This window comes from Lonchura striata, chromosome Z, assembly GCF_050655825.1.
Source record: "Lonchura striata isolate lonStrDom1 chromosome Z, ASM5065582v1, whole genome shotgun sequence".
In the NCBI taxonomy this organism is placed as follows: Eukaryota; Metazoa; Chordata; class Aves; order Passeriformes; family Estrildidae; genus Lonchura; species Lonchura striata.
In genome coordinates this window covers 47,098,671-47,112,941 of record NC_140740.1, presented here as the reverse complement: position 1 = coordinate 47,112,941, position 14,271 = coordinate 47,098,671, and positions in this window count along the sequence as shown.

Here is a 14,271-nt window from a genome sequence, read left to right as displayed (position 1 = left end):
CGGGCACCCCCACGCTGCCGGAGGCTGCGGCTGCGCAGGGCAAGGGCCCCATCCCCCATGGCCTGGTAGGCCCCCAGGACCCCGCGCAGGCAGGGCTGTGGTGGTGCAGAATCCCTGAGTGAATGAGGTTGGAAAAGACACCTCAGCTCAAGTCCAACCTATGATCGGACGCCACCCTATCAACCAGACCGCGGCCTGCCGTCTTAGAAATACCTTCAGGGATGGCCATTCCACCACCGCCCTGAGCAGCCCATTCCAATGCCCAGTCACTCCTTCTGTGACGAAATTCTTCCTAATGTCCAATGAAGACCTCTCCTGGTGCAGGTTGAGGCTTTGTCCTCTTGTCCTGTCAGTTGTTCCCAGAGAGGAGATTGACCCCCACCTGGCTACGCCCTCCTGTCAGGTTCTTATAGAGAGTGATAAGGCTCTCCTTCGAGCCTCCTCCAGGCTAAACATCCTGCCTCAGCTCCCTCAGCTGCTCCTCATCAGACCCAGAGGCTTCCCCTGTTCCATTGACCTCATCTGCTGAAGGAGGTTCAAGGTCCTGGAAGCACTTGAGGCAGGGGTGGGAATTGTGAGGAGAAGGTGTCTGGAAGGTACTGGAGCAGCGGAGCCGTGCTGTGGGAATGCAGGACAATGCAGGCATCTTGAGAGCCCTGCCTGCATAAGATGTGCCCAGCTCCATGTGGGACTGGTGGGGACAGGAGGGACAGCAAGTCTGTGAGGAGCTTAAAAAGGACATTGCGGTGCTGGAGTGAGTCCAGAGAAGGGCAGTGGAGCAAGTGAAGGGTCTGGACCACATGTCCTGTGACAACTGACTGAGGGAGCTGGGAGTGTTTGCAGAAAATGAGGCTCGGGGGCACCTTATCACTCTGCAATTCCCAGATATAAGGTTATAGCCAGATGGGGGTTGATCTCCCAGGCAGCCAGGGACTGGAGAGGAGGACAAAGCCTCAGGCTGTGCCAGAGGATGTTTAGGTTGGACATTAGGAAGCATTTCTTCACAGAAGAGGTGATTAGACATTGGAATGGACTTAACCTATCAGTGGACTCCAGGTGATGGAGTCAATTGCCCTGGAGCTGTTTAAGAAGAGATTAGATGTGGCAGTTGGTCCATGATCTGCCTTACAGGGTAGAGTTTGGTCATAGGTTGGACTTGATGAGCTCAAAGGTCTTTCCCAGCCTAATTGGTTCTGTGATTCTGTGGGGCACTCTGAGGTGTCCGACGGGGTGATGGGTGAGCATCCCAGGAACAATGCCATAACCAGATCAAACACCCAATGTGATGGGGGCAGGGTCCTTATGCAACAGAAGATGGCTGAGACTCTTTAGACATGTGAGGTTGTGAGGCCTGACATTATGCTATGTCTTCTATTATGCTATGCTATTCTATGCTATGGAAAAGCCACTGCAATCCAAAGCCCTGGTCCAGTGGGAGGCTCAGTGTCTGTATTTAAAACAGCTTCTGCTCTGACATCGATGCACCCCAGCTCCACAGCATCTGTGGCCAGCTAGCTGGGAAACTGGGTAGCTGAGCCACACATGCTGCCAGCACTGTCCTCTGCGAAGCCCTGCCACATGTCTCCTTCTGAGGTGGGGGTGTGTTTGGGCTTTTGCCACGTGAGTCTCTCCCTTGAACTTTCCAGCATTCCGGCGTCGTTTAGACTGGTAACAAGGCGGCTCCTGGTTGGAGGAACTGTCTGGACCCAGTGACCTGGATTTTGTCCTGGAAATCTGCCTGTCTTGAGAAGAAAACCCACATCCTGATGCTGTCGAGTTAGTGCGGAACATGGGGACAGCATCCTGCCTGCACACCTGTCCATAGACTGTGAGGGGGGAAGCATCTGGTCGTGCAGGTGCTGCAGCTCGTGGGTGGAGCTGAGCTCGTGGGTGGAGCTGAGCGCTGCTGTGAGTGGCTGGGGCTGTTAAGATGTTTGTCCTTTTGTAACCTCTGTGTGCTTCCTCACTGATGCAGTGTTTGAAAAGGCCGCTTTCAGTTCGCATCTCGCCCGTCCCTTGTGGTTTGGTCACAGCATCGGTCTTTCTGTCCTGCCTCGGCCGGGGTGTTCGACTCTCCGGAGTCCCCTGCCATGGTGTGCGCAGCCACCTGGGCTGGTTTCCCACCATGGCTTGTCCGTGGGGCCCCTCTGAGCTGGGAGAGTCGGATTTGCCTCCGCTCAGCCCGTGGAGCGGCTGAGTCATCGCGGTACGGACCCAGCACTTGCTGCAGCCCGTCTGTTCTGCTGCGCTTTGTTCGGTGGCCCCGGCCCCGCGGCGGGGGGGTCGTGCTGCGAGTCCCGCGCCGTGCCCATGCCCTGGCCTTGCAAATGCTTTTTGTTCTGGCTTTTCATCGCCGGGAGCACTGGAGGCCCCGGGGTGGGGGAGCCGGTGCTGGCCGTCCCCGTGCTCACAAATGATCTGCTTGGTGTGCAGCCTGCCCGGGGACAAACAAGGGCTATGGGCCAGGGGCTGGCTGCGGCCCCGCTGGGCAGGAGCGGGGTCAGGGCAGACCACAGCCTCCCCTCCTGGGGGCACAGGGTGTTTTAACCAAAACCGCGCCTCCTTCGCAGCCCGTCCCCCTAGCTGGCAAATCCGCACCCGTTTAAAGACACGCCGGGAAAATGCAGGGAGGGGTGGCAGGAATAATTAAAGGTACGAAGCCGTTTCCATAGATGGAACAATTACATAAACTGGCTCTCTTCCGTCTGGGGGAAGAGATGACTGAGGGAGGCATGATGGGGAATAATAAAATCCTGTGTGGTGGGGGGAAGGAAGGTGAGCAGGGAAGGGTTGCTTGAGTTCCTATAATTGGGCATCTTGTGTCAGAATATGCAGTGACATTTACAGGACATGAAGACATTTCCTGAAGCAGTTTGGGATTAAGCTGTGGAAATGGTGGCCTTAGGTGAAGTGGTAGAGGGAGGATACAGGAAAATTATTTGGGATCAGAAGGCAATTGAGTGAATTCCTGGAAAGAGAAATCCACGAGGGCTGATGAGCCCACTGATGTTGGTTCTGGTGCAGGAAAACCCCAGACTACAGGTGCGAGAGCCTGCTGTGTTCACCTGGAGCTTCAGCTTTTCCTGGTACTTTGTGCCTCACCTCCAGAGGTGATGGAGAGGTAGAAAACCACACTCCAGGCTGTTTTGCTGTTAAAACATCATTACCTGGTGTCTGAAGGTTGGAGCACAGGAGAAGGCCACTTAACTCTGCAACCACCTACCTGAATGCCATGCCACTGCAAGAAAGATCTTTCCCAGGTTGCTTCCACCTCCTTCTGGGTCTGGATCTCCCCATGTCTGAGCAGATGGGGCAGGAGCAAGGCATTGGCTCCTTGCTGCACTGGCTCCCTTGTCCTGCTCAGAATCCCCTCCTCAGTGCAGCACAGGGAACTATCCAGTGTCTGTGATTGGGTGAGGTGGGGAGATGCATCTGAGGACACTGGGCTTGGCAGCAGCAGGGTTTGCGCTCTGTTCTCCTCGGCAAGAGCAGCACCCACACATTTGGTGCTGTCTCTCCTTCTTGCCTGTTCCCATCCTCAGAGGTGTCGCCCGCCTTTTCCAGCACCCTGAGCTGCAGCAGGAGGAAAAGGCTGCAAGGAAAAAATCCATGCTTTTTTTTTTTTTTTTTTTTTTTTTTGTGGGATTAATGCTCCATTTCCTTCCTGCTGTTGTCCTGGCTGTGGTCTGAGCTTGATGCATCTCTAAGGAGATGATGGTGGGTCACCTTCTAGGACAGACTAGACTCTTATGTCCTACAGAAGCTGGTATCCATGCAGAGGAACCCTGCCTGGGAGACCTGGGAATTAGCATCCTTGGGATTCATCCAACCTCTGCCTTGTCCTCTGAGGAAACCACCAGCTCTCAGTCACCCTGGTTGTGTTGGTAGCCTCAGGATGTGGTGGGTTTATGTCTGCCTGGCTCTGAGCATGGGCTACACTAGATGGGAATGGTCCCCAGCAGTCTCGTGCTGCAAGCAGGATCAGCCCCAAGGTCAGCATGTGCTGCTTGGGGCTTTATCCAGGCTGACATTGCAAACCACCAAGGACAGTCGTTGCAGCACTAGAAGAGCTTGTTCCAGCAGCATCTTCTGTGTCCTTGTGCTGCTGTGTGTCAGAGTCTGACTGGCCTCCCAGGGCATGCAGAGGAAGGGGGTGGAAGCTACTCTCAGCCATAATGATGGTGTTTGGTTTTTCCTCCCTGGCTGGGGCTGAGGATGAGGATGGTGGCCGCTGTTTCCCCACTGCCAGCGCCGCCGGCGGCGGCAGCAGAGCCGGCCGCTCCGCTCGGCACTCCGCACCTGCGGGGGTGGCATAATGAGCCATGTCCTTGTCTCAACCTGCCGCTTCCTCTCCCGGCAGCGTCTGTGCTGCCAGCTGGGTTATTTTTTCTTTTTCATATTTTTTTTTTCTTCTTCTTTTTTTCTCCTTTCTTTTTTGCCTTCCTGCCTCTATTCTTGAGTGGTTCCCAGCCGGTGTTGGCAGGCAGCCCTTGCTGGAGACCATCTCCCGGGCTGACCTTTGCCAACCACCTCGGATGAGCACAATAGGGCTCTCCTGCCACTCACATTAGGTGCGCGGGTGAGACGTGAGCAGCTCTGAGTGGCAGTATGTGGGAGGACTGGGTCTTCTCCAGTCCCTTGCTGTCCCCACCTGTGCTCATGCTCTGCTAGAGGGGCCAAATCCTGAAGGCAGAGTGAGTGGGAGGAAAGGGCAGCATGGGGGATGCTGCAGTGTTTTTTCTGTGGTAAAGCTGGGGGGAAAGAAAGGTTTGACTAGGCAGATCCTGCCTTTGGACACCTTGGTTTGTCCTGACCTAGCCTGCTGTCTCCCTCACTGAACCACCATTGCAGAGGTCTAAACTGGGCATGCAGATTGTGTGGGCAGGGAAAGCCCCTCCTGGAGCCATTTCTTCCAGCCCTGTATCCAAGCAGTTGAAAGAAGGAAGGCAGTGTCCCCAACCCGGCTTGGCATGCTGGAATGTAGCAATTTGTCCCAAGTTGCTGCGGGAATCAGCAGCAAGCATGGGACTAGAATCTGGAGTGTCTTGACTCTGGTTGTGATACTACCCAGCCAGGCAGGATGATAATAAATGAGAGCCAGCAGTAGCCCCACAGCCCCTATCATCCTCCTTGCCTCTCACCTCTTCCACATCTTGACTTTCACATCTCCCTGGAAGGCCAGCTGTGCCAGGGAGCCCAAATTGCATCAGTCACCCCTGGGGACCCATCTGCATGTGGAGGATACATGCTGAAGTTTGGGTTGGCTTTGTTTCCAGCCTTTGCCCTGCTTTCATCATCAAAGTTGTCCTGCAGCATTTGGTTCCTCCTGGGCTTTTCTCTCCCAAGTTACATTTTGGCCAAGCTATTGGTTTCTCCTGGGAATGTCTGTCTCTCTCCAAGTTATATTTTGACCAAGTTGTTTCTGCTCTGAGTTTGGGTGTCAAGCACACTGAGCCGTTCTAGTCCATCCAGCTGCTCCATCATTTCAGAAATTTTAGCCCTGAAACATCCTTTCCAGGACAGAGGTGTCCCCAGGTGCTCCCAGCAGGTCTTTGAAAGTCACAGCTGGAAGTGGGTAGTGTCCAGGTTGGAATCAAACCCTGCTGCATCTATGGGAAGTGTGTCCATTGCAGATCTGACTGGCATTTAATTCTTGGCATGCCAAATGAGCTGTGAGAAGTTCATCGGGACAGCAAGTGGTGCCCAGCTGCCTGCTATAGGAATCTTCATATCTCTGTGGGGCTACCAAATGTGTGACCTCTAGAATAAAAATAAAAATATCTCAGGGATTGTCTGCAAGGAGAGTTTCCTGAAAGAACAGGCTAGCTTGCCTTTATTTTGGTCTTGTCTATTCTCTATTACCTACCAAACCTTCTTCCTTGGGTCTGCCCTGGCCCAATGGCAGATGGTGCTCAGAGGGATGCAGGTGATGTTTTTCTGAGGGCAGAAGATTCCACTGGTGGTGCAGTGGTAGTGGTTTGATTGCCTGTCTACCCTTAGCCTGTAACTCCAATCTCTCTGATTTTGCTGTGTCCTTAGTATCCCATCTTCTTATGGATAGTTGGCAGGTAAAGCTCTAACCCTGTGCAGAGGAGAAAGGCCAGGGTTAAGATTCCCAAGAACTTCCTCAGGTGTGCTGGAGGATGCTGAGGTGGCCCTGTCTTTTCTTCAAAAGTAAAAGCAGACATGTGGAGCTTCCTGACTCTAGGCATCTTGACTCAGTCTCAGGGGGGTTTTGTGCCTCTCAGTCCTTGGACTTGCTGTATAGCATTGTGCTGGTCGTGTGATGGCTCTGCAGATCTCCAGGTCAATGTCTGCTCCTGGCAGGGAACAGTCTTGCCGAGAGCTTTGCATCAGGAACCCGAGACACCAGCCAGTGTTGATGCTGAAATAGGAGGGGATACAGTAGTGAGTGAGCTGAGGCTGCTGGCAGGGGCTGGCTGAGCATCTAATGGTTTTGCTGGAGGCTGTAGCAAGGAGGCTTTTCCTCTCTGCCTGTTTCTTGCTTGGAGACACAGGATGGGCAGATGGGGCAGGGTGTGGAGGCAGTGTATGAAATGGGGCTTGGTTAACAGTGTGTTATAGGTCACCATCTGCAAGTCAAGGAGCTTTCTCATGTCCTTCTGATTCAGAGGGTAATCGTTTGGGGTTTCAGTTGGATCTGGTCTCCCTGGGTGCCTATCATGAGGTATCTGAGCACAGTCATCCTCTCCTGCTTGGCGGACATGTCTGTAGTGGCTTCTCTCTGCATGTGTTTTTGTTGGATGCATTGCTCTGCTCCTTAAGGAAAGGAGATTGGTCTTGTCCAGGTGGCCTTTAAGGTATCAACTAGCTTCCACACTTGCTTAGCTTGGAATGGGACTCCTGCTCATCACCTCCATCACTCAGGTTTGGTGGCAGAACCTGGAGCTGTGCTTGTCCCACTTTATAACACAGATGTGAGAGGACTCCCCAAGAACAGAGCAAGCCCTGCATTATCCTCTCAGCCCAGGCCAAAGGACAGGGCAGGCATTGGGCCTTCCCCAGCATCCACCAGTGCTTTCCAGCAGCCCTGTGAAGTGGGACTCCAGAGAGGCCAAATCCTTGGGGATGGAAATGTATCTGGAGGCCCTGCACAGCTGACCATTGTGTGGCCCATGTGTGAAGCACTTGGGCTCTCATTCCCAAAGCCGTGTCCTATTTCCCATGGTGCAAACTGCTGGGAGGATTCAGCCTGGCACATGGTGCTGAACCCCAGGATAAAGCTGATGCATCCAACTATCAAGTACATACAGAGAAAATACATCCAAGCCTGGTCAGGGATGGTGGTGGGTGAAAGGGAGACTTTGCAACCCCTCACTTCTGACTTGCTTGGAGAGAAATAATGGAGAGGGAAAAGTTACAGTGCTGCGTAATTACGGAGTAAATGAGGAGAGCAGCAGTGTCTCCACATGAGAACAGGATAGAAGAATTAATGCTTCAGAAAATCAGTCCCAAACTGATCGCCTGCTTTGTTTCAACTTTCAGTAAGGGCAGCAGCACTGAAAGTACAGCCCAGAAGATGGGGAGTGGGAGGGAGGCGGAGAGGAGAAATTGCTGCTGTTGGAAAGGAACAAAACCACAGAAGGTTCAATGTACTGGGCCTGGGGAGAGAGGCCGAGCTGTACCAAGGGGATCCAGGATTGCTGCCAAACAATCATGGTGGCAGGGTTCTTCTTTGGCAAACCACCTTCTTTAAAAGTATCACTCAAGCTGGCATGGGACTGAATGACCTGTGTTTGTGCAGGAGGAGGGTTCAGCGAGGGAGACAGCAGGCTAGGTCAGGACAAACCAGCAGTCTGAGCACATACAAGTCCCTGTGTCTGGTCTCAAATTCTAGATAAGGTTGAGGAAAAAAATGAATACTCAAAGTCAAATAGGAAGAGCAGTCATTGAGGGAATGGGCAGGGACAGGGCATGCAGTAGGTGCTGGTGCTTTTGCTTCTTTGAGGTATGCAGAGTCTGAATCCCTGTGTCTCTCTGAGGGGAGCATTAGTACCCACTGCAGGAAATGTTCCCTGTCCGGGACAGATGCTGGCACAGGTCTGTGCAATCAGAGGCGGGCACTGATCTGGATACCTGTCCTACAGGTCCTGGGGTACCTGTGGGTGCATCAGTGTCTCACTCCTGTATGAGGGGAGGGAGAATAGGATTGCAGATGTGTCATGACAACTGAGCATCATGGATGCCAGGATCTGTGACCTGGCTCTGGGTCGGGAAAGGGTCTCATGCCAAGGCACGATGATGTGCTTATGGATGCCACGCACATTGTGGTGGCTGCCACCGCTGCACTGCAGGTTCGTGCTGCTGAGTGCGTGCGAGGGAGGAAGAGATGGGATGTTTTCTTGGGCACCTCAAGAGACTCAAAGTTATTCTAGGAAAAGTAATGAGCTGAATCTGCTCCAACTCCCAGCTTGGTGCGGTGGCTTGTCCCACACTCAGCTGGAGTTATATGAGGACATGCCAGCAGAGCAGGATTGTGCTGAAGCACAGGCAGGCATGACTGTGCCCCACTGCTGCCTGGCCTGTGCGTGCCCTGTGTAAGCAGAGCTCATGCATCATGGAGTGTGTTGGGTATGTGCACACTCGTGTGGGCACAGACTGCCTGTGCCAGGGGTTGCACACTGGTGTGTGCTGTGACACCTGTGCCACCTGTGAGCCTATGCATTGTGGGGAGTGCTTGCTGTGAGACAACCCTAGGCCAGACCTTTTGGCTTAGTACTGGAGGTTTCTGACCACGCCCATCCCATGTGGCTGTGTCAGTAGGCATTCACACACCTGCCATGCACATATATAACACCCGTGTTAGGCATGTGCCGGGCCCTGCACAACTTCATGGTTTTTGGGGTAGAGTGACCTGTGTGGTCATAGTGAGGGTCTTTGCTACAGCAGCATCCCTGTAGAGGGGTCTCCATTGAGCCATGGGGACAAATGTGGCTAGTAACGTTTTTATGTGCGCTAAGGAGGTGTGTCCCGTGTGAGTTTCTGGATTTGGGACAAAAAATTGATGGGCCATTACCCCCCCAGGGAATATGGGACCCCCTTCACCATGCCACGAATATGCCCCAATCAGGGTTGTCCTCCTATGAAGCTGGGATTCTCCTGGCAGGACATACACAGGTGCAGATTTTGCTTCAGTTTGGAGGGGGGGGGGGGGGATGAAGAAGTTGTCGGGGGGGGGTGGGGGGAAGGGGGCGGAATTCCTGGAGGGCTAGGGATAGTCGCACGTGTCTGCCACACATGTCTGCCTGCGCGTATGTTTGCATGTACGGGCAAAGCTTCCGGAGAGGGTGAATGAATGAGGCAATTCACTATTTCAGCTCTGGCTCTGGCGAGGCTTTTCCTTTAGAGGCAGGCGTGTGCCGGCGTGTGGGCTCCTGCCTGCGTATGTGCGTGGGTTCCTGCCTGCGTGTGCAGGTGGGCATGGAGGGGGCTTCGGGAGATGTTTGCCACGTCAGGGAATTCACTGCGGGGGCTGCCGTGCGCCCCCGCAGCTCTCGCTGTCTTGTCTGCATAGCGCAGGGTTGTGTAACTTCCGATGCCCCACCGGATCTCCTTACCCGGCAGTGTGGGATGCTTGGGCTGCCCTCCCTGCCTGCCGCCGCGGAGACTTCCCCTCATCCAAATGAGATGAGGAGGGCAGTCCTAATGTCCCATGTGCTTTTCCTCCCCACCGCAGGGGTATCCCTGAGAGACTGGCTGCAGGGGAAATGCCGCTGGCAAGCCAAAGAGACCAGGAACCTTCTTCTCAGGTCTTATAGATTTGTGCCCCTCATCGAGGTGTTTGCTCTGGAAGACGCGGGGGGAGGGGGGGGGGGGATGGTTCTACCCCGCTTAGGGTCCCACGAAGGGCATCTGCCTGCAGCTGTGGCTCCCTGTATGCCAGGACTGTGAGACCTCGGCTGAGACCCAGCAACTCATCTCATACAATGCTGGACAGTGAGGAGGGGAGATGGGGAAGGGAGATGAGGCCGGCAGGGTATGTCATGTCTGGTGCCCAGAATCCTTTTAAGGTATCCAAGGGAGACGGGACAGCTTTGTTGCTCTGGGAAGCAGAAAAGGGGATCTGCCTGACATTTTTATCGCTCTACCACAGCGTTGCCATGCCAGTACTACCATTTCCATGCCAATACAGCTGTTTCTCTGCTGGTACTGCCGTTGCCAGGCTACGCTGAGGGTGCTGGAACAAGACATCAGGTTGCTTTGAAGATGAGAAGATGGGACATGAAACCAGGGTAATGCTTCTGAATCCCAACTTGCTGCCTGCCTAGGGACACAGACTATCTCAGAGGGTTCTGGGCAGTGCCAGACTTGTTGCTGCCTCTGGGAGTTGGAGTGATGAGTGGAGGTGCCCAGGGCTGGGTCCTGGTAGGTCACTGGCCTTGTGATGCTCACCCGACATTGCCTGGGGCTCCCCTGGTGTTCCTCTCTGCTCCCCTGGCATTGCCCTCTGCTTCCCTCATATTGCCTGGTTCTGCCCTGGTAATGCCTGGTGCTCCCACAACATTGCCCACTGCTCCGCCTGGCACTGCCCAGTGCTCCTCTGGCATGACAGCCTGACCTGACAGCAGCCTGGTATGTCCATGGTGGTATTTTAGCCACTGAATTTATCAAGTCATCAAATAAGGAAGCTAGGATTATTTGTCAAGCTCTATTGAATATATGGACATGAAATCATGCTGGGTTATAGCCCCTTCCTTAATTTAATTTCCTGAACCATCCCGGAGTTTTGTCCTGCTCCTGTAGCCTGTTATGATCAACTGATGGGACTCCTGGCTGCAAGTGTCGGGGACTTTCTGACCTAAAAGTGATGCTCCCTAGCAAGCATCTTCCTGGGCTGGATGGTCTGGAGGTCACTTGGGTGTGCTCCCCATGCATGGAGCAGCCTGCAGGCTCCCACAGTTTCATGTGCCAGCTGGGATGGGATGTTTGTACCACAGTTATGCTGCAAAAATATTTGCAAAGTGGGTAGCAGGGTGGCAACCCTCAGGTGAATGAGGCAGGATGGCCCAATCAAAGTATCAGCTTGAGTTGTGGCTCTGAATACTTAACTTGTTCTTGATCCTGATGCCAGCTCCTAAAGCATTAGATGACCCCACAAAAGAGATTTGATACGTTTTGGCTTTGGGAATATCTTATTTGGTGAGGTCCCTTCCTGGGAGAAGGGATTGGTCCCAGAGAATGATGAGCCCCCTTTTCTTTACATCCCCTTCTCCTTTTGATTTTTGTTGTGCACCAGGTGGTTACATGAGAGCACAGCTGTGGGCTGGGGCTCAGAACAGATGCCATGTAGTGGGACCATTTCTCCACCCTTTGGGGCCCACTCTGTGCAGGCAGCTGTTGGGTGTAATCCCATGTGTGGGAGATACTGTCTGTCCTGCAGTGCTGATGGTTGGTCTCCAAGCCTGGCTGCGGGGCTGGAGCCAGGGCAGGACACTCCCTTGGCTGAAAGTATTTTTCCACAAAAGTAAGCCAGCAGCTTCCAGTTTCCCAGCTCTTGTGCTGTTTCTCACCAGTACTTTGTGTCCCTCAGGCAGCGAGGGGGAGCACTGCCAGAGCATCCCACCTAGCTTCCACCTTCCCTCCACCCATCTCTCAGCCCCCATCCCTCCACCCCCATGCTCCAGCCTAAATAATTCCTCCTCTGCCTGGCAGTGTGCAGACTGCTCTCCTGTCCTTCCCTTAGTCATCACTCAGCCGAGCAAGACAGATATAGTTGTGTGCGGCTCCTCGCAGATCAGTCACTCCAGCCCCCGGATCATTTTCCTGCTGGGTCACGGGGTTCTCCATGATGAACATGAGGTGCCTCCCCCCTTTATTACTCCCATCCTTGCTGACAGAGCCCCAGGCATCAATCCTGAGGACTGAATGGCCCCATTGATGCTGTGTGGGTTCCAGATGGAACTCTGTGTCCCCACTTGTCTGAGGGCTGGGCGCCTCTGCTGGTGCCAAGCACAGTGCTCATTTTCTGGAGTGGCTCAGATCCAAATCCCTGCTTTCCAGGTACTCTGGCTGACTTCCTCTTTCCCTGGCCAGCAGGGTATGTCTTGGCCCCACTGAGCTCCCACATTAGATGCTTTCTTATCTGTCCCATGACTTGAGGGTAAGCTGAGAGGACAGCTGAGAGGACAGCTATGTGCACTGTCTTATGGGTCTAGGGGCACATCCTAAATGAAAAGGGGATACTGGGGTGCACAGCAAACATATGGCATGAGGAGGAATGCTGGGGTACACAGGGACATATGTGCCATGCATTGCACTGCTCACTGTGCTATCCATAGGGGCCATCAGCAGCTGCTCCAGTGTCAACAGCAGCACTGTGGGACGGCTGGTTCTGCCCTTCACTGTACCCCAAATAATTTCACTCTCTGCTTCATTTGGCAGCCAATGGACCCTGCCACAACAGCTCTGGTGCTTGGTAGCAGCTACTTAGGGTACTATGGGGTGCAGAGAGGAGCATGGAAGCCCAGGGCTGGGGTCAGCTCCCAGTCCCACTGTAATGCCAGGGCAGCAGGACCAGGGAGATGAAGAGGCATGCAGCCAGTGCTGTTAATTCATTGTTCCAGCATGGCCTTGCTCCGAGGCAGGAGAGGACCTGGACACCCTGCCTGAGTGCTGTGTGGGTTGCCAGGATGAGTCACGGCAATGCTGCTGTGGGAACAAGATGCTTGCCATGCCCAGCACTGCACTGTGCCCCCTCTCCCCATCCCAGGGCTTCCTCTGCACCCTTTGCACCACTCAGACACCCCGTGTCTCTCCCAGACAGCTGTGCCATGCAGGAGAAAGTGGGAGAGAGTGTGCTGGGAACAGGAGGGACTGTCTGGCAGCCCTGCACTCTGCCAGGGCCACCAAGCCAGCAGTGTGGGGGTGGTGGGAGCTGGTGGCACAGTGTGCAGCTGGGAAACCATACATAGGCCCTGTGTGGGCTGCTGTGGGTGGCATGGGTCATGTGCATTTCCTTGGAGAGTAGCATACCCTCCCCATGTTGGAGTGCCTGTGGGGTTCTGTCCTGTTGGGGCAGCTCATCCATAGCTGGCAGTGGGTGGGTACATTCTGGGTAGGTGCTGGGGAGGGGAGGAGGGGATGTAATTTCCCTACTCGGGTCCCATACGGCTCCCTCCAGACTGCCCTGTGGATCTGAGCAGCATGTGACTGGTCCCAGCAGGTGCTGGCAGGCATTGCTGTCCTTACCCGTGCCACCACAGCTACTGCTAGGCTTCATTTCCATCACTTGAACAACCTTCCCAGCCAGGTGGCAGTGCCGGGGTTGGACAGACCCAGCGGCTATTTATGTGGTGCAGTGGCTCTGTACAGAGGAGGTGGTGCCCCGCCAGGGGACAAAGACAGGAGGGGGCTCAGCCTGCCCGTGCAACTTATGGGGAAGGGATTTTGCACAGGAGGGAGCCCTGAGTTAATCCTTCTTCTCCAAGGCCCAGGGTGTCCAGCCTCCAGGGGGCTGCGGAGAATGGAGACCATCCCTGCAGGAGCCTGAAGCTGCCCGGGCTCCGTCCCAGCTCCCCGGGCAGCAGGTGTGGTCCTCCATTCACATAACCAGGGAAGAGGAAGGTGCTTTGAGGCAGAGGTAGAAGCCAGAGCTGGGTTTGGCGCACGAGGAGAAGGGGGTCACAAAACAGCCTACACAATTATTTCGGGACATTGAAACGATTCCTTACGTCCACACTCCCTCTCTGCTCCCTATATGCTTTCTGCGGGTTCCCAAGTGGCACCGCCGAATCCCGGCGTGGAGCAGGCGCGACACCCCGTGGTCACCACTGTGCTGCGGGGAACATGCACGCTTCTTATGGCCCCTTGTACCTCTCCGCAGCTTAGTCACCCCCAGTCCTTCCTGAGCTGTCCCCAGAGGGCCCTGGTGTCCCTAGGGTCCCTGATTTGGTGGGGGGAAGGGGGGGGGGGTCACTTCTGGGTAATCAAATCTCCTCATTGCAATTCTGTTCTCCCAAATCCTCTCAGCTTCCCCACCTCGTTTTCCAGCTTGAATATGCAGTGATATTGTTAAATGGGGACGTCATTTATCCCTGATCTGCATGGTCACTCCTGCTCTGGCCTGGGAGGGGAAGGATATTTGCGGCCACCATGGTGTGCAGTCTGCCAGGGCCACCAAGCCTCCACGGGCTGTGGCTTTGCTGTTGCTGTCACATGCTGCCTAGAGAATCCTCTTTTCTTGCCGGTGGTCTCTGACTGGTCCAGTAATGGGATGGGGTCTGACATCTTGCCCCAGTGATAGTCAGTGCT